Source organism: Eptesicus fuscus, chromosome 10 (genome assembly GCF_027574615.1).
Source record: "Eptesicus fuscus isolate TK198812 chromosome 10, DD_ASM_mEF_20220401, whole genome shotgun sequence".
Lineage (NCBI taxonomy): Eukaryota > Metazoa > Chordata > Mammalia > Chiroptera > Vespertilionidae > Eptesicus > Eptesicus fuscus.
The window spans coordinates 11,676,328-11,696,035 of record NC_072482.1 but is presented as its reverse complement, the minus strand read 5'-3'; the positions used below and the strand labels follow the sequence as shown (position 1 = coordinate 11,696,035).

Sequence of the window (19,708 nt, the reverse complement as noted above, 5' to 3'; positions counted from 1 at the left end):
TTTCCTAAGATGAATATGGATTTAAATAAAACAGAAAAGCCAAATGTCTCCTAAAAAAGTCACCATAACAAATCTGGTTTTGCTTGCTTGTGAGAAGGAAAATTTGAAATTATGTAGCTTCTGAAGTATGGGGGAAATGATGTAGATGATTATTTTTCTTGACCATACTTAAATGAATATAGTTGTTTTGCTTCATTAGGAATTGAGTGGATAGAAATCACTACCTAGCTAAGAACCAAGTACATGTTTAATATGGATTAGAGTGAGCTGATTTGTAGATTACCATTTAGCTGCTATTCATAGAAACATGCAGACAGAAAGATTTAACTGTGCAGCAGTTTGGAACTGATTGGTAATTGGAAATTGTTCTTTTGTTCTATTAAATAATATTTTGAATGACAGCAGAAAGTTGTGCAAGAGATGAAAAGGCAGGAGAAAGGTGACTTATGGGTCTTATAATTAGAATGTCACTGATAAGTGATGGTTTACAATGTAAATTTTCATTAACAATCAACATTTATATAGGGACTGGAAGGACTTATAGTATGTGGTGGTTTTTGTTCTGGGGTCTGTCTTGTCAGAGAAAAACATTGGCTTTTCTTCAAATAGCAATTCATTTTCTGTTGAAATACGGTAAAGTACGAAGAGTCAGTGACATTTAAAATAACAAGTATGCTGATAAAAGTTCTGGCTTTCCTGTGAAGTGTGCCTACAAATAGTAATGTTTTCCTCTTCCATCTTTTTTATTTTTTAATTTAAAAAAATTTTTAAATTGATTTTAGAGAGAGAGAAGAAGGTAGAGAGAGGAAAAAATCATCAATTTGTCGTTCCACTTATTTATTCATTCACTGGTTACTTCTTGTATGTGCCCTAACTGGAGATCAAACCCACAACCTTGGCTATCGGGAGGACGCTCTAACCACCTGAGCTACCCAGCCAGGGCTTTTTCTCCTTTTTTTAGATTTATGTAATTTTATGTTTTGTGTGTTTTGTTTTTTTATCTTTTTTTAAAAAAAATATATTTTATTGATTTTTTACAGAGAGGAAGAGAGAGGGATAGAGAGTTCGAAACATCGATGAGGGAGAAACATCGATCAGCTGCCTCTTGCACACCCCCCACTGGGGATGTGCCCGCAACCAAGGTACATGCCCTTGACCGGAATCGAACCTGGGACCCTTGAGTCCGCAGGCGGACGCTCTATCCACTGAGCCAAACCGGTTTCGGCTGTTTTTTTTATCTTTATTGTTGAGAGTATTATATATCCTCCCCCCATTTTTTAAACTCTCTTCATCTTTTTTAACTCCATTCTCTTATTTGAAAATTGCTTCTAAATGTTCATCAAAGTTATGATTCTTGGTGTACGGATCTTTTACAGCAGTGTCTTGAAGGGTGGTCCAGAGGCCCCCCGAGACTCTTTTAGGATTCAAAACTACTTCCATAACAATACTAATACATTACTTGCTTACAGGTATACAGAGGAGTTTTCCAAAGGCCACATGATGTTCAACCAACTGAATGCAGAAATAAGATAGGAGAATCCAGCTGTCTTCCTTAATCTAGACATTAAAAAGATTTGCAAAAGATATAAAATAAGGCCACTCTTCTCACTAGATTTGCAGTGAGAAGCACTGGGGTTTATTTCTACATTAGAATATTACAGTGACCCCAGTGTTGGTCAGAATGTCCCTGCCCTCTCTAGTGATTGGGTAAACTGAGTGGTCACAGGCAGTGCCCACCACACAACACCTCCATGTAGCTTCTAGTAACATTCTGATAGATTGGGGCTGTCTCTCCCAGTCTAGAGAAGTGAAAATTCTGTTCCTTTTTCACAAATTGTGCTAACGGGCAAGTTCTAAATTATAAGGAGCCGTTGGAAATCTGGCCTTAAAGGAGAAAGCAGGGTTTGTTGTTAAGTGGAACACCACCAACCTTGCCAATTGTTCTTTGTATTGATTGTTCTCAACTTTGGGAGGACCATAAGGACCTTTTAGGACAGCCTTTTATTTTTCAGTGTTTATTAAGCACTGAGTCTGTTCTAGGGGCTGGAAATAAGTCAGTGAACAAAATAAAAGCAAAAAACCTCTACTGTCATGGCACTTCCATTCCAGCCTTTGAGTCCTTTGCCCTTGGCTGTGCTTCCCTTGCAGAGAAATTGATGGTAGTGGAGCTTGAACACTGACTGGTGTTCCTTATTGTCTGAATATTGAAGATAGAGTGAAACTGCTTGAATATATATATTTTTTAAAGGCACCAAATTATTTGGGATTTTTCATATCTTACATGGAACCCCATTATAGCAATAAAGGTGGTTCTATCCAATCACCCTTGTTGTGGTTGTTCTAATCTTTTGTTTTCAAAGTTAGTGCTACATTTGTTAAGAAATTTAACTTAAAAAATTAAATACCAGTTGATGTTAAATTTATTCTAATTGTTTTCTATTATTTGAAGAAAAATGTACATACATGTGTGAGATGTTCCTTGCCTGGTGAGTTGCTCCCAAGACCCTGTAATTTGTTTAATACACTTTTATACAGAAAGAGATTACTTGGCTCATTAGATTCTGTCACTGAATAATGGCTTGAAGGTTAACTAATTCGGCCATCAAACTCCTGCTCACCGACTAGATGTCTGTCATATCACTCACTAACTTCAGCCATTTCCAAATGCAGAGGATGGGGAATACCATTAGAATATTAATGGAAAAAGAAACTGACATTCAAAATGTGAATGACCAAAAATTGTCTCTAAAGATTATTTTAATTTAAAATACACTTTAATAAAAGTTCCTTTTTAAGAAAAAAAGGGAGGGTGGCATTTGTTCTTCCCTTCATTGAAGGTGTGAAAGGAGCTTTTTAATCCGAACTCACTAAATGGCTGTTGTCTTCCCGCATTGCTACCGGCCAGGCGCCCTAGTCTCAGCTGTGCCTGGAATACCAAAGACCAGACATCCGAGGTTCAAATAAAACCCATCTTCTGCCAAAGTGGGAACTACATCGTCATTGGGCTGCTTGGGGTGAGGAGGGGGAAACAGTGAGGGATCCTTTTAAAGGTGTGCAACCAAATTTTTTTTTTTAATTCCACACCTTACATCCACCCTTATATGTTTTCGGGAGCCTCTAATTCCTGAGCCTTTCCAAGGTTCTGAAGTTCTAACCAGCTTGCTTGTTTATTTCACCCACATCAGCATTTAAGTGTTAGCATGCCTTATCTGTTACATTTTCCATTCTTCCATTTACTTTCTAGATTCTAAAATTTTGATTATACTTCTCATCTGCTGTTGTGTCATTTTCTCCCATTCTTTCTATTCTTATGAATTTATGCCCTTTTTTACTCCTTTTTAAAAAATTGATTTCAAGAGAGGAAGGAAGAGGGAGAGAGAGATAGAAACATCAATGATGAGAGAGAATCGTTGATCAGCTTCTTCCTGCACACCCCCTACTGGGGATCAAACCCTGACGGGAATCAAACCCTGACTTCCTGGTTCATAGTTTCTGTTGAGAAATCAGCTGACAGTTGTATGGGTGTTCCCTTGTAGGTAATTAACTGTTTTTCTCTTGCTGCTTTTAAGATTCTCTCTTTGTCTTTTGCCCTTGGCATTTTAATTATGACGTGCCTTGGTGTGGTCCTCTTTGAATTCCTCTTGGTTGGTGTTCTCTGCGCTTCCTGGACTTGTAAGTGTATTTCTTTCACCAGGTAGGGGAAGTTTTCTGTCATTATTTCTTCAAATAGGTTTTCAATATCTTTCTCTCTCTCTTCTTCTGGCACCCCCATAATTCAGATGTTGGTACGCTTGAAGTTGTCCCAGAGGCTCCTTACACTATCTTCATATTTTTGGGTTCTTTTTCTTTTTGCTTTTCCGGTTGGGTGTTTTTTGCTTCTTTGTATTTCAAATCTTTGACTTTATTCTTGGGATCCTCTAGTCTGCTGTTGGATCTCTGTATATTATTCTTTATTTCAGTCAGTGTATGCGTAATTTCTGATTGGTCCTTTTTCATATCCTTGAGGGTCTCACTAAATTTCTTGGAGGTTTCTAGAAGATTCTTGAGTAACCTTATAACCGTGGTTCTGAACTCTATATCCAGTATTTTGCTTTCATCCTTTTCTTTCATTTGTGACTTGTTTCTTTGTCTCCACATTTTGGCTGTTTCCCTGTGTTTGTTTCTATGTACTGGGTAGCTGCTAAGTCTCCTTAGTTGATAGAGTGGCCTTGTGTGGTAGGTGTCCTATAGGGCCCAGTGGCTCAGCCTCCCCAGTCACCTGAGGTGGATGCTCTTGGTGCACCCCTTTTGTGGGCTGTGTGCACAGTCTTGTTGTAGTTAACCCTTGATTGCTGTTGGTATCACTGGGAGGAATTGACCTCCAGGCCAATTGTCTGTGATGACCAGCTGTGTTTACACTGGAAGATCTGTTGTGCAGGAGACACCCTTATGGGGCAGGACTTGCTTCAGTGGGGCTTTGGTGCTCGCTGAGTCTGCCCCTTGAGTGTGTCTCTTATGGATGTGAAGAGTTGTAATCCAGTATGGTCTCACTCTGACCACTGGATACACTGGCTCTTGGATCTCCAGGAGGTGCAAGGTCAGCCACTGTCTGGGGCTGCCCAGCAGGAGCTACAGAGACATCTGCAGATTCCTCCTCTTTGTATGGGGTTTGGAAGTGCCCAGAGGAGGCCCAGCTGTGAAGCAAGGCAGACTGCTGCTGCCGGGCCTTGGGCCTTCTTTTGGAAGCTCTGCGGCTCTCTGACCCAGCTGCAGTTTGACAGGTTTTAGGTGGAGAAAGGACAGGCCATTCATATGCAAAATCCGATGCACACAGCTTGGGTGGGGTTATAAATTGGGTGGGGCAGGGTCTCTGGGAATCACCAGGGCAGAGCAAACAGCAATGGCTGCCAGTCAGCCCTGCACCTGAGAGGTCCCCGGGTCTCCACGTCCAGCACCCTGGTGCAGGAACAATGATTGCTGCGAGCACCTGTGAGAGAAAGCCACCCTCGCATTCCTGTCCTGATGCCAGACAGTCCAGTTTCTCCCCGTATGTGTCTGGGTCCCCCAGAGTCTCACCCAGAACTGGAGTTCAGAGCAAGCAGGAGCTTGTATCTCCCTTCCGATTAAGAGCAGCACATCCAGGTGCCAGCACTTTACGCGCCTCCACACCTCTTACCATTCTCATTGTGCTTTCTTTACCTCTCTAGTGGTGAAACTTCCACTCAGCCAGCTTTCCCACGGTTCTGGGAGGTAGTTGTTCTGACTTTCAGTTGTAATTTTGATATGGTTGTGAGAGGCAGCAAGTATAGGTGTTTACCTATGCTGCCATCTTGGTTCTCCCTAAATATTATATTTCTAAATGCATAAAATATTCCTGGATATGTCCTTCAGAAGTACACTCAGTTAACTCTATAAGAGGCAACTGGAGATGGAAAGCAGAGGGAAAGTTTTACTCTTGAAAGTTTTATATTCTGTGAAAGATTTGTTTTATTATTTTAAGTATATAAAATGAATATGAAAAAAACAGGACTCCAGTTGTCCTTTGCTAAACTTATAATGAACATTGCTTTCCATATTTGTTTATTTTATTTTTTCCATCACCATACATAATTTTTAAATGCATTTTATTATGGAAAATTTTAAACTTTATACCCCTTTCCTCTTTCTTACCCTACTCCTGAATTATTTGAAACAAATCCTAGACATTATATTATTTCCATCCATAAATATTAAATTATGTGCCTCCCAAATATAAGAATTCTTTTTAAAAACATAACCACAGTAATTTTCACACATAAAATTTGACAGTAATTCCTTAATAGCTCCAAAAGCTAGTAGTCAATGTTCAAATTTTCCCAATTACCTAATTTTTAAAAAAGTTTCATTGTTTGGCTCTGGACAGTGTGGCTTAATTGGTTGGAGCATCATCCCATACACCAGAGGTGGCTGGTTTGATTTCCAATCATGGCACATACCCAGGTTGTAGGTTTGATCTCCAGTCTAGGCACATCCAGGAGTCGACTGACCTGTGTTTCTCTCTCACATGGGTGTTCTTTTTATTTTTGCGACTTTGGATACTTTTACTGTTTAATTTGCAAACAATTTTTATAACAAATTATTTTTAACCAAATCATATCTTAAGAACTGTTTATATAGAAAACCCAGGGAAAAAGTGAACTGTTCATTGTGGAAGGCCTTAAATTACATTATTACAGTAGAAAATACAGGAGGTAGAACGTAACTGAAAAGACTAATGCACCATTAGATTCAATTCTATAGCTCCTGTAGCTACTTCAAATATGGTTTTAGAAACTAAACCCAACATTTCCAGTAACCATAGAAACAGTTAAAATAAAATTTGCCATGAAAGCCCTTATATCATGCTTGATATAGGGAGGTAGGAAGATGTAAGAATCAGGACACATGAGACATGACATTTTATCTACAACCCCTGTTTACTTTACTGAGGGGGTAGTTTCAAAATTTAATCACCTTCTTCAGCTTCAGACTCAAGATTCTTCTTCAGCATTTTTAAGCCACTCCACAAACTTTCCTTTGCTCAAGGAAGACACTTTTCCCCTTTGCAACATGTGCATCTTTGTACCATTTCAGAATGGGCTCCTCACTCAGGACTTCAGCTTTATAAAAAAGCACCACTATTTTCTGGAAGGCTTTCATGAAATGAATGTTATCGTAACAATACTCCTGAATCTTCAGTAACAGTCAGCTCAGACTGACCTTGAGTAGTAAAGGCAGTGAGGAGAGGGCTGTATTGCTTCATGTGTTGATGGTTTGCTCTGCTATAAGCTCCTCTTTTTTGTTCCATTCCACGGTGCTCATTACACTGTACCAGATTAATCCAATGACAATGGGTTCTGGAATGTTCGGACTTTTTTTTTTCATCTCCTCCTTGACATACAAAATTATATCCTTAAATGGATCACCACGGGACATCTGTTCTTGATGCTCTTTCTGGAGTTCTTTACGAACTCCTATGGTTTGCTGATTCTGAACATATTCTGAAAGCTCTTTTAAGCCTGCCTCAGTGAAATACTTTGTGAAATGTTCAACGCTTTGTTTATTGGCAGGAAAAAATTCCATCAGTCTGTTATCCATGCTGACTTTCCGAAGACTTGAAGCTACTGCATTGATGTCTTTTTGATTTATCCATGATTTAAAGAGCTTTACAGCCAAAACCGGTTTGGCTCAGTGGATAGAGCGTCGGTCTGCGGACTGAAGGGTCCCAGGTTCGATTCCGGTCAAGGGCATGTACATTGGTTTCGGGCACATCCCCAGTGGCGGGTGTGCAGTAGGCAGCTGGTCGATGTTTCTCTCTCATCGATGTTTCTAGCTCTCTATCCCTTTCCCTTCCTCTCTGTAAAAAATCAATAAAATATATTTTTAAAAAATAAAGAGCTTTACAGCAAAAGCTGCTGAAACCCCTTCTTTAACCAGATTCTCATTATAAAGACTGTTAAGAATGGGTGCATTAATTATTCCATTAGCTAGGAAAACACCAGTCAACATAGCCAGCTTGTTCCTCTCCGACTCCGAAAAACCCTTTAAGAACAGCAGCAGCTCTTTCACTTCATCTTCAAAACCTTTCTCCAGGTATTTGTAGCGCCTGATTAACTTGTTAAAAACCTGTGCAAATGCTTACATGGTCTTCTTGTGCTGCAAACACACAGACACCTGTACGCATCATGTCATCTGCCAGTGTGCCACCTGGGGCCAGCGTTCCCCCGGCCACCGGAATGTCAGAGTGTTTCTGCATATTGGCGGTAATCAAGTTTTGCTCCAGAAGCATCAAGAAACTTTGCTACTATTTCCAAATCAGCACTAGTTTCACTTAAGCCTTGAATAATACAGTCTTGAAACTGAGTAGGGTCAAACCTCTCTTTTTCATATCTTTTTCTGGTTTTAAAACCCTAGCCTGATAGCGTTGACTTTTGCTGCTTTAGATTATTCATAAAAGACACCCAAATTTAAGGCGAAGAGAAAAGGGCCAGAAATTCCAGATGTCTCTCTTTCTTTTCAATTTTTTATTGATTTCAGAGAGGATGTGAGAGGGAGAGAGAGAGAGAGAGATACATCAATGATGAGAGAGAATCATTGATTGCCTGTCTCCTGTATGTCTCCCACTAGGGATAGAGCCTGCACCTGGGCAGGTGCTCTGATCAGGAATTGAACTGTGACCTCCTCATAGGTTGATGCTCAACTGCTGAGCCACACCAGCCAGGCTCTCTCATCAGTTTTTTAAAAAAAGTTTCCTTGTTTGAATTAGGATCCAAATAAAGTTTAATCATTGCAATTGTTATTATCTTTCTCTTGCCTCCCCTACTCTTTTTTCTTTCTTTTTAATCTATTTATTAAAGAAACTATCATTTGTCCTAGAGTTTCCTTTAGTCTGAATATTGGTGACTGTATCCCAGTGGTGTTCAGTTAACATTTATTATGTCCTTTACTATGTTATCTGTAAATCTGTAGTTAAGTCTAGAGGCTAATTAGATTTAGTTTTTTAATTTGTTTGTTGAAGAAATAGTAAGTGTTGGTGTATATTTCCATTTGGGGCTACCACCCTGTCTGGTTATCTTTTTGTGTGTGTGATGTTAGTATCCATTGGTGATCATTGCCCAGGTCCATCTATAATAATCTATAATAATAAAAGCGTAATATGCTAATTAGACCGGACAACCTTCCGGACGAAGCTGGGGCTGCAAGGGAAGCCCGAGTCCCTGGTGTCTGCCGGCAGCTGGAGGGAAGCCCAGGTCCTGGGTGCCAGAGGGAAGCAGATGCTGGCAGCCGGGGGAAGGAAGGCCTCCTCTTGCACGAATTTTGTGCATTGGGCCTCTAATTAATTCATAAGAGTCTTCCATAAATGGAACTCTTAGCTAGTGGCTTTGGCTAATGTATTAAGGTATACGACATTTAGGTACAGATTATTGTAAACATTTCTAACTTTTTATATTTTCTGCAACTATTCCCATTGGTGTGCTAGTTTATCGTTGGACCCTTTCATCATGGTTTAAAGTCCTCTATTTGATTAGAAAGACCATTTTGTTTTTCAAACCCCAATTAAAAAATTACTTTTGGCCCTGACTGGTTTGGCTCAGTGGATAGAGTGTCAGCCTGCGGACTGAAGGGTCCCGGGTTCGATTCCAGTCAAGGGCATGTACCTTGGTTGCAGGCACATCCCTAGTAGGGGGTGTGCAGGAGGCAGCTGATCAATGTTTCTCTCTCATCGATGTTTCTAACTCTCCCTCTCCCTTCCTCTCTGTAAAAAATCAATAAAATATATTTAAAAAAAACACACATTACTTTTGCTTCTTTAGCTTTCATCAGGATATTTATCCTTCTGAAGGTATGTAAAAGGAATCTTAGATGTAACTGTTAATTTGTCAAAGAAGACACTAAAGTAAAAAGTTATTTGTTTATTCATGTAATCTTTCATTCAACAAAGTTAATTGGTACCTACTATGTTCTTGGCACCATGCCTACCTCAGGTTGGTGATAGTTGTGACATCATCAGACAAGCAATTAGAGTGCAACATGGCAGATGCTGAGTAAGGGAAAGTACATGTATGTACTCTGAGAGTACATAGAAGGTACACTTAACCCAGTCCTGGGGAGCAGGTTTCCTGGGTGAAGGAGCGCTGTACTGATGTGAAGGATAAGCAGAGTGAGGCTAAGGAAGAAGTGGGTGGCCAAGGTAATGATGAAAACGTCCTGGCGGGGGGCGGTGAGAGAGCAGCTTGTGGAAAGGTCTAGAAGTGAGAGAGCTGTTCCTTAGGGGAACTAAAAATAATTTAGAACAGCTGGAAGGTAACTGTGGTTTGAGGAAAGTGGGGTCAGGGGGTGTGCAGAATCAGACCACACAAAAGACTTGACAAACAATGAGTGTGGGCTTTATTCCCAAGGCAGTGAGAAGGACATATTTGGGAATTAGGATGAATTCAGAAAAACCTTTAAAAGATGGTTACAGTAATGTGGACTAGAACTGATGGTGATCTAACTGCCCTCCGATGCTGGCCTGATGCAGTGAAGATGGAAGTAGGTTTTTTTGTTTGTTTGTTGTGTGTGTGTGGGTGGGTGTGTGTGTGTGTGTTTGTTTTAATCCTCACCCGAGGATATTTTTCCATTGACTTTTAGAGTGGAAGGGAGGATATTTTTCCATTGACTTTTAGAGTGGGAGAGACAGAGAGAGACACACACATCAATTGGTTGCCTCCCACACGTGCCCCAACCAGGGCCCGGGATTGAGCCTGAAACTGAGGTACGTGCCCTTGACTGAAATTGAATCCAAGACCCTAAGTCTGCCGGTTGATGCTCTCCACTGAGCCAAACTGGCTAGAGCTGGAAGTATAGTAGTTTTGTTCATTCCTGCAGAAAATAATTACTGAGCACCTCTTATTTTGAAATACTAGAGGCCCAGTGCACAAAATTCGTGCATATGGGTGTGTCCCTCAGCCCGGCCTGCACCCTCTCCAGTCTGGGACCCCTCGGGGGGTGTCCAACTGCCCTCAGGGATCGGGCCTAAAAGGGCAGTCGGACATCCCTCTCACAATCTGGGACTGCTGGCTCCTAACTGCCTCTGCCTGCCTGCCTGATCGCCCCTAACCAGCTCTGCCTGCCGGACTTATCGCCCCCTAACCTCTCCCCTGCCGGCCTGACCACCCCCAACTGCCCTCCCCTGCTGGCCTGACCACCCCCAGCTTCCCTCCCCTGCCAGCCCAACTGCCTTCCCCTGCCGGCCTGATCGCCCCCAACTGCTCTCCCCTGTTGGCCAGGCGATCGCCCCTAACTGCCCTCCCCTGCTGGCCTGATCGCCCCCTAACTGCTTGTTCCCCCGCGCCGGCCTGATCGTGCCCCTAACTAACTACCTCTGCCTTGGCCCACACCACTGTGGCTTTGTCCAGAAGGAAGTCGGACGTCCGGAAGATGTCTGGTTCACCCGGTCTAATTAACATACTACCCTTTTATTAGTATACACTGAGTGGCCAGATTATTATGATCTCTGAACGCATAATAATCTGGCCACTCAGTGTATATCCTATATAATAAAAGGCTAATATGCAAATTGTCCCCTCTACCAGGAGTTTGACCAGCAGGCAGGCCAGCCAACCGCCCATGTCCCCTCCCCCTGACCAGGCTGGCCGGACTCCACCCATGCATGAATTCATGCACCGGGCCTCTAAAATACACACACACACACACACACACACACACACACACACACACACACACACACTGAGTGGCCAGATTATTATGCGTTCAGAGATCATAATAATCTGGCCACTCAGTGTACATGTTTTCATTGATTTCAGAGAGAGGGAGAGATAGAAACATAAATGCTAAGAGAGAATCATTGATAGGCTGCCTCCTACACACCCCACACTGGGGACTGAGCCTGAAATCCAGGCATGTGCCCTGATTGGGAATGGGACCATGACCTCCTAATTCATGGTTGATGTTCAACCATTGGGCCACACCAGCCAGGCCTGAGCACCTGTTTTTTGGTATGTGCTGTTCTAGGCATTTGGGATTCAGCAGTGACAAAAATAAATAGAACTTCTTTCCCTCATGGAGCTTCTAGTCTAGTGGGGAGGAAGACAACAAATAAGTAAATACATAACTATATTTAGGTAGTAATTGCCAGGAAGGAAATAAATCAGGAAGGGGGATGAGTAGAAGGGAACATTAAGCGGGGAACAATTTTATGTAGCATGACCAGCAAAGGCTTCATTCAGAAGTGTGAGAAGCTTCATTTGAGCACACATTGAAATAAATTGAGGAAGCAAGCCATATGTATATCTGAAGGAAGAGCATTCGAGGCAGAAAGATTGCATAGCACTGAGATCAGAGAGTACCTGTGTGTGGAATGAAAAGTAAGGATGCCACTGCTGAAGAGGAGTATTTTAGGGGGAGAATAATGGGAGATGAGGTCAGATTATATATGCTTTATTGGTCATTGTAAAATGTGATGGAGAGAAATAGAGTCTTGATTCATAAGGAAGAATCAATAGGATTTAGCGAACATCTGGATATGGGAGGTGGTGAAGAGGAAGGAGTCTTGGTCACTGAGATAGGGAACACAGTGAACTCATAACATGAACATTGTAGTTTTAAGAGAATAAAGCAGCTGGAGCAGACAAGCTAAGATATCTAATACCATGCAACTCTTTTTTTATTACAACACTAGAGACCCAATGCACGAAATCGTGCATGGGTGGGGTCCCTCTGTGGGTCCCCACAGGCTTCCTGTACATGGGGTTGTATCTGTAGCCCTTGCCATAGCCCAGGTCCTTCATGAGCAGCGGGACAGGGGCAGAGGCCGCTGGTGTTTCTGCAGGCAGGCTTTGATGTGCCGTACACCTCAATAGACTTTGGGGCTCTGGCAAAATAGACTACACACTGGGCAGAAGCACCTCACATACGGGCATGCCTATGAAGTGACAGCCTTGGTAGGCGGCCACTGCTTGTGGTAATGTGGATGGGTCTGCCAGACCTATGTCTTCACTGGCAAACCTCACCAGCCTCCTTGCCACAGCAGGTCCTCTCCTCCTTCGAGTATGCGTGCCAGCCAGTAGAGGGAGGTGCTTGGGTCTGAGCCGGCATGGACTTAAGAAGAGCAGAGATGCAGCTGTAGTGCTCTTCTGCTCGGTCCTCTAACATGTGAGACTTCTGGAGGCCTCCCTTCCATCATTCTCAGTGATCAGAACTCTACTGGGAGAATAGGCTTGCCCACTCTTCTTACAAAACATCTTCCTGGAGCTTAACCTGGCCAGCACCGCCAGCTGCGGTCCATTCAGTCCAATTCGGACTCCCCAGCAAAGTTAACCTGCATCGCTACACTGGCTCAGCGTGAACCTCTCCACCCCCACAGGGCCTGGGGCTGTGACCCACACCCAGCCGAGCCACTCCGCCCCGGGCTCCGTGTGGGGTGGGGGTGGGGGCAGGGCAGCCAGTGCCGGGAGGCACCTTGGAGCGCCAGCAGGTCTTTATTTTTAAAAGACTGAGCTGCACGCGCAGGGCCCCCAGCGCCTCCCCGGCCTGGCCTGGCCTAGCCTAGGGACTGCCTGCAGTTTGAAGGTCAGCCACACCCTCGATTGCGGTGGGGGTCCCCTCTGGGGCACTGGGCCAGCCTGGGCTAGGGGCCGCCAGTGGTTTGATGGCCGGCCACACCCTCGATCCAGGCAGGGGTCCCCTCATGGCGACCCGTCTTTTGGTCATTTTGGTCGTGAATGCCTCTTGGCCTTTTTTATTATTATGCTTTTAAGGGACTTTTCTATAATAAGGTTCAAAGAAGGTTGAAAGGAAATAACCTATTATATGGCTCAATACAAATTTTATTTAAATAATTTTTTACTTTTTAATTGCAGTTGACGTACACTATTGTTAGTTTCAGGTATACAAACCCATGATTAGACATTTATATAACTTATGATCACCCCAGTAAATCCAGTACCCATCTGACACCCTGTATAATTATTACAGTATGATTGACTATATTCCCTATGCTGTATTTCACATCCCTGTGACTATTGTGTAACTACAAGTTTGCACTTCCTAATTCTTCACTTGTTTCACCCCTCCCCCTATCCCTTCCCCATCTGGTAATCATCAAAATGTTTCTGTACTTTTGAGACTGCTTCTGTTCTGCTTGTTTGTTTGCTTTGCTTTCTAGATTCCACCTATAAGTAAAATCACATGGCATTTATCTTTCTTTGTCTGACTTATTTCACTCAGCATAATACCCTCTAGGTCCACTCATGTTGTTGCAGATGGTAAGATTTCATTCTTTTTTATGGCTCAGTCATAGTCCATTAATGCAAATTTTATTGAGCCCTTTGTGTGTTTTGCTTTTGTGTATGATTCTTCTATTTTTATTTTTTGGGCAGATGGGTAAATATGCTTGGAGGCCAACTTTAATGGCTAAATGTCACTTTAGCGCTGAGATAAATAACCAGTTGAAAAAATGCAGATATAGAGCCACACCTCAGCCTTTGTAGCTGAAGATGATAACCATTAACCAGTGATTGCTATCTAGCCAGCAGGTCCCCACCAGCTGCCCACGCTAGTCCATGATTTGTAGCTGCAGACTCCATGTGCTAAGTTTGGCACAGTCTGCACCTGCCATCCTCTTCAGAAAGAAATATTCTAGGTGCTCATTGATACTCCCTAGATTATCCGCCACTGTGATTTCTCTGAGTCTCCAGTGGTGCCGTATCATTTGAAGTTTTGCTTTAGTGTATCTTCAAAGTGTTTCTTTTTCCTGTTCTGCTTGAGTTATCTCTATTCAGCCCATCACACAGCAGCTACTTGGGAATGCAAAGCAGAGAATTTTAGAAAGCAAGCTTGAGAGAGAGGCTACTGAAAGTAATGGAGTTTGTTAATATAAATTCTTAATGCTTTAAGTGTGTCAAGTTTCAAGTTGTGCAAGCAATACAGGGGTCTAAAAGAAGGTAGTTTTATTTTTTATTGAGGGTATGTGTATTAAAGCTGGGGACAGTGAAACAAAGGAAGGGCTTAAGATAGAAGAGGCAACAGGAGTGAGCCTAGGCAGAGCTGCCTTGCCCTTTGGAAATGTGAGGAAGAGGAGACTGGGCATGGCTGCTTTGGCCCTTTAGAAAGCAAGTCACAGTGGGCCTGCTGGGCTGTGTAGACTTAGGAAACAAGCTACTGAGGCAAAAGAAGTGCCTTTGGAGGAAGAAAGCAAAGATAAGGTGCCTTAGGAAAGAAGGGAGGTGGCGGGTGTGGGCATGATTAAGGAGAGAGAGTGTGCCTAGAACAGTGGTCGGCAAACTGCGGCTCATGAGCCGCGGTTTGCCGCTCTGTTGACTAATGAGTTTGCTGACCACTGACCTAGACTCTCGATTCCAATAATTACAGGCTGTTGTTGTTCCTTGTGATTAAGCCCCTATCCCAGTGGTTGGCAAACTCATTAGTCAACAGAGCGGCAAACCACGGCTCTCGAGCCGCATGTGGCTCATGAGCCGCAGTTTGCTGACCACTGACCTAGAAGAAGGTAGTTTTAAATTGTAAACAAACTTACAGCATTAAAGTGGCAGGGTCAGATTGTGAGGGACTAAACAGTTGAAGAGGTGACTAAGAACCAAGAGTAATAACTTGCCCCCAAATATCTGTACATAACCTATATAATATTTTACCAATGGGAAGCAGAGTTTTGTGGGTCAAGTGGAAGGATCTTAGCAGAGAGCAAGCTAGTCATAGTCCCAGCAGTGTCAGCTTGTGACCTGGAGCAAGTCACAGGATCACTCTATATAATGACTATCATTTCTTGAGCTCTAGCTACAGTATAATGTGCTAGGCATTGCTGTAATCATTTTATATATGACTAGAGACCCGGTGCATGAAATTCGTGCACTGGAGTGGGGGGGGGGGTGTCCCTCAGCCCGGCCTGCACCCTCTTGCAGTCCAAGAGCCCTCAGGGAATGTCCGACTGACAGCTTAGCGCTGCTGTGGAGGCGGAGGCAGGAGAAGCTCTCGCCACCACCACTGCGCTCACCAGCCGTGAGCCCAGCTCCTGCGTTGAGCATCTGCCCCCTGGTAGTCAGTGTGCATCATAGTTCCGCCATTTGGTCGATTTGCCTATTAGCCTTTTGTTATATAGGATAACTCATTTAATTATCACAACACACCGTGAGGTAGAAACTATTATTGTTCCCATATTACAGATGAGGAAACTGAGGCCTAAAAGATTATTTGTCCAAGGTCATATACAACTAATAAGGGCAAACTAGAATTCCAACCCAGGTAGCTTGGCTTGACCTTTTTACCACTATGCTATATTGCCTCTCAGTTTATTTATAAATGGCATGTTAAAAATATCTATGATAACTATTTTACAGAGTTGTAGAAAGCAGAAAATGAAATGATAAAAGTACTTTTAATAAGGCAATAATACTATGCAAAAGAAAGCTATCGCATAGGAGTCCAACACCATTGCTGGCAGTTACCATGAGAGCCCTTCTTAAAGAATTAATACTTTTGTATGTGTATGTATGTATTTATTTACATGTATGTATGTATGTTGGATGGGTCTCTAGCCCAAAACATCCTAGCTTTTGTAGGAAGGTGGCATGTGTAACATTAAATGTAGTACATATGTTAACTTATGAAACATCCTACCTAATAAAATGGTAATATGTAAATTACCATCACTCCGCTACGCCCACGATTGGGCCAGAGGGAGGTGCAGGGGGCGGGACTTGGGGTGGCCGTGGTAGCTGATTGGGCTGACAGGACACTGAGCTCGCATCACCAGTGGTGGCGTGAGCTCAGCGTCTGCGCCATGGCTGTGCTGCGGAACAGAAGGGGCCTCTGGGGCAGCGAGCTCACGTCCAGCTGCGGACCATCAAAAGCGGGGGAGCTGGATGCCTGTCTGCTCCAGACGAGCCGGAGGCTTCTGAAAGGCCTGGTGCACCAGCGGACAGGCACCCAGCTCCCCCGCGATCAAAAGCGAAAGCGTGTAGGGGACCCTACACGTGCATGATTCAATCATGCACTGGGCCTCTAGTAAAAATATAATAACCACCTGTGAATTTGCCACCAGAACATTATCAATGCCTGCATTCTGTTCTTTTATCCCATACCCCATCTTGCTGTCCAAAGCTAACTACTATCTCATTTTATGTTTAAACAGTTTTACAAGAGCCTATGGAGGCCATGTAGTCCCACATGCCTCAGGGTCTAAAAAACTAGCTCATAGCAGCTCAGTGACTGGTGAGATTTATTTATTCACCTACTCCCATCCCCTTTGGCAATCACCAGGTTGTTCTTTGTACCTATGGGTCTGTTTCTGTTTTGTTAGATACAATATGTAAGTGAAATTATGTGGTATTTATTTGTCTTTCTCTGACTTATTTCATTTCACATTATACCCTCTAGATCCATTTATGTTGTCGCAATGACAATATTTCATTCTTTTTTATGGCTGAGTAATATTCCATCATGTGTGTTAGTGTATGCCACATTTCTTTTATACATTCATTTATTGATGGACACCTAAGTTGCTTCTATATCTTGACTATTGTAATAATGCTACAATGAACATAAGGGAGCATATCTCTTTTTGAGTTAGTGCTTTTGTTTTATTTTAATAAATACCTGGAAGTGGTATTGCAGAATCATGTAGCAGCTCAATTTTTAATTTTTTTAGGGATCTCCATAGTTTTTGCCATAATGGTTGCACCAATTTACAATGCTACCATTGTGTCCAGGGCTTCCCTTTTTTCCATCCTTGCCAACACTTAATTGTTGATTTTTTTTATGATACCCCTTACAGGGTGAGATGGTGTCTCATTGTGGATTTGATTTGCATTTAGTTATGTTGAGCATCTTTCCATGTCTGCTGGCCATCTGTATGTCCTCTTTGGAGAAATATCTATTCTGTTCCTCTGTACATTTTTTTAAAAAATATTTTTTATTGATTTCAGAGAGGATGGGAGAGGGAGAGAAAGATAGAAACATCAATGATGAGAGAGAATCATTGATTGGCTGCCTTCTGTACACCCCCTACTGGGGATCAAGTCCCCAAGCCGGGCATGTGCCCTTGACCAGAATTGAACCTGGGACCCTTCAGTTCCCAGGCTGAACCAGCTAGAGCCTCTGTACATTTTTTAATTAGATTGATTTTTTTATGTTAAGTTACATGAGTTCCTTATATACTTTGGATGTTAACCCCTTATTGCATATATCATTTGCAAATATATTCTTCCATTCTGTGGATTGTCTTTTCATTGATGGTTTTCTTCACTGTGAAAAAACATTTTAGTTTGATGGTGTCCCATTTGTTTATTTTTTCTTTTGTTGATCTTGCCCAAGGGGACATATCCAAGAAGATATTGCTAATACTGATGTCAAAGAGTTTACTGGCTATGTTAGTGATGGGCAACCTTTTGAGCTTGGTGTGTCAAACTTCGCCAAAAAACTGAGCATAACTCGGGTAGTGTGTCACTTTGAGGAGAAAACATTATTTCACTATATTTATAGTTTAAATAACATAAATGTATAATTGTTATATATAATTGTATTTAATAAACCAAAAACTAAATATTTAACTTACCTGCTTAGTGGCTTCTTTGTTCATCCGTCAGTCAGTTTCTTTTGTTGGTCTTGATATTATTTAGCTTGTGTGGGGTGCTGTGAACTAAGATAAGTGAGGGGGAGGGGGAATTCTTTAACTAACCTGCCTATTAGTGACCTTTTTGTTGCTGAATTTCATTGGCTAAATCTTCAATTGAAGGTTGGTATTTTGTACAGTTCATCTGTCAATCTGTTTCTTTTGTTGGTTTTGATATTATTTAATACTGAGAATAAGGGAAAAATTGTGAGTAAAGCCATTGCTATATCTTTCAGGGTGCTAAAAGTGTCTGGTAGTCGGTTCCAGGCACTCCAAATTTCCTGTTCGTAGTGGCACTCCTCTCGATTCTCCAAGCGGCACCTTTCCAGATTCTCAAGCTTTGACCTCAAGTCAACAAACACCTGAGCCCAGATACTGTCTTGAAATTCTGCAAGTTGCATCTCCAAATCATCAATTTGCATCCATTGGAAACCATTTAATTCCAAACTACTGTAGACTACTACATCAGGATACTTAATTATTTTCATGGTCTGTTCTAGACTTCTAAATTGACTAAATCTATCACTAAACTGGTCAAGTAACGAGTCTAAAACATGCTGATACTTCATATGCAAGAGTTCCATTTCATTTGGTACAGCTGCACTGGCCTTCTCAAAATACTTTGTTACTCGAGGAAAATACTTATAAGTTTTAGTTTCTACACCTCGCTTGAAAATTTTAACTTTACTTTCAAAAGCTTTTATGTATCCAAACATAACGTCAGTACTTTTGCCAAAACCTTATAACTTTAAGTTCAGTTCATTAATATGAACAGAGAGATCTGTAAAAAACATCAGGGTATTGACCCACTTATCATCAGTAAGCTGAGGAAAGTTTCCCAGATCCTTATTGTCAAGAAATACCTTAATTTCTTCAAAGCACTCCACAAAGCGCTCAAGAACTTTGCCTCAGCTCAGCCATCTTACATTATTGTACATCAGCAGTCCACTGTAGGTGGAATCAACCTCCAGTAAAAGTGCCAAAAATTCTCGCTTGTGAAGGGGGCAAGCAGCTATTAAATTAACTATTTTTGTAACAACTGACATTAAGTCGTTTAAGTCAGTGAATCCTGCCTTGGCACATAAAGCCTCCTGATGGATAATACAATGAAAAGGCACAATCAGATGTCCAATAGCTTCTGTAAACAATTTGACAAATCCGACTTTTTTCCCCACCATATTTGGTGCCCCATCTGTCGTCACTGACACAACTTTAGAGATATCAATGCTTAGGTCACGAAATGTTTGTATAACAACCTTACATATTTCGCTTCCTGATTTACTTGTTGACACTGATACTAACTTTATCAACTCTTCTCTCATTGTGAGACCATCAGAATATCAACCAATAATGGCCAACTGAGCATGTGATGTGACATCACTAGTTTCATCAAGTGAGATCGAAAAATATTTACACTTCCTTATGTCTCTCTTTAATTGATGTATGTTTGTGTTCAGTCTCATTATTCGGTCTTTTATGATATTTCTACTGAGTGGTAACTCAGATATTCTCTTAATAATTGCATCTTTATTCTGCATATCGTGAAATAGAACTGGTGCACATCTTAGGAGAGTTTCTTTAATAAAT

At 42.0% G+C, this 19,708-nt stretch overlaps 1 protein-coding gene and 1 pseudogene across 2 annotated transcripts in view; one reads left to right on the top strand and one right to left on the bottom strand.

Moving 5' to 3' along the window:
• The window catches only part of USP49 (ubiquitin specific peptidase 49), a 54,100-nt gene that overhangs the window by 1,736 nt on the left and 32,656 nt on the right, over positions 1-19,708 (top strand). The window contains exon 1 of one of the 2 annotated variants that reach the window (XM_054722353.1): positions 18,526-18,610. The exons of the other annotated variant lie outside the window; for it this stretch is intronic. The gene's annotated coding sequence lies outside the window, so the exon portion shown is untranslated. Of the gene's footprint in view, positions 1-18,525; positions 18,611-19,708 lie in introns of those variants that run through there. 2 annotated transcript variants of the gene reach the window in all.
• On the bottom strand, positions 6,464-7,949 carry LOC103301936 (eIF5-mimic protein 2-like; annotated as a pseudogene).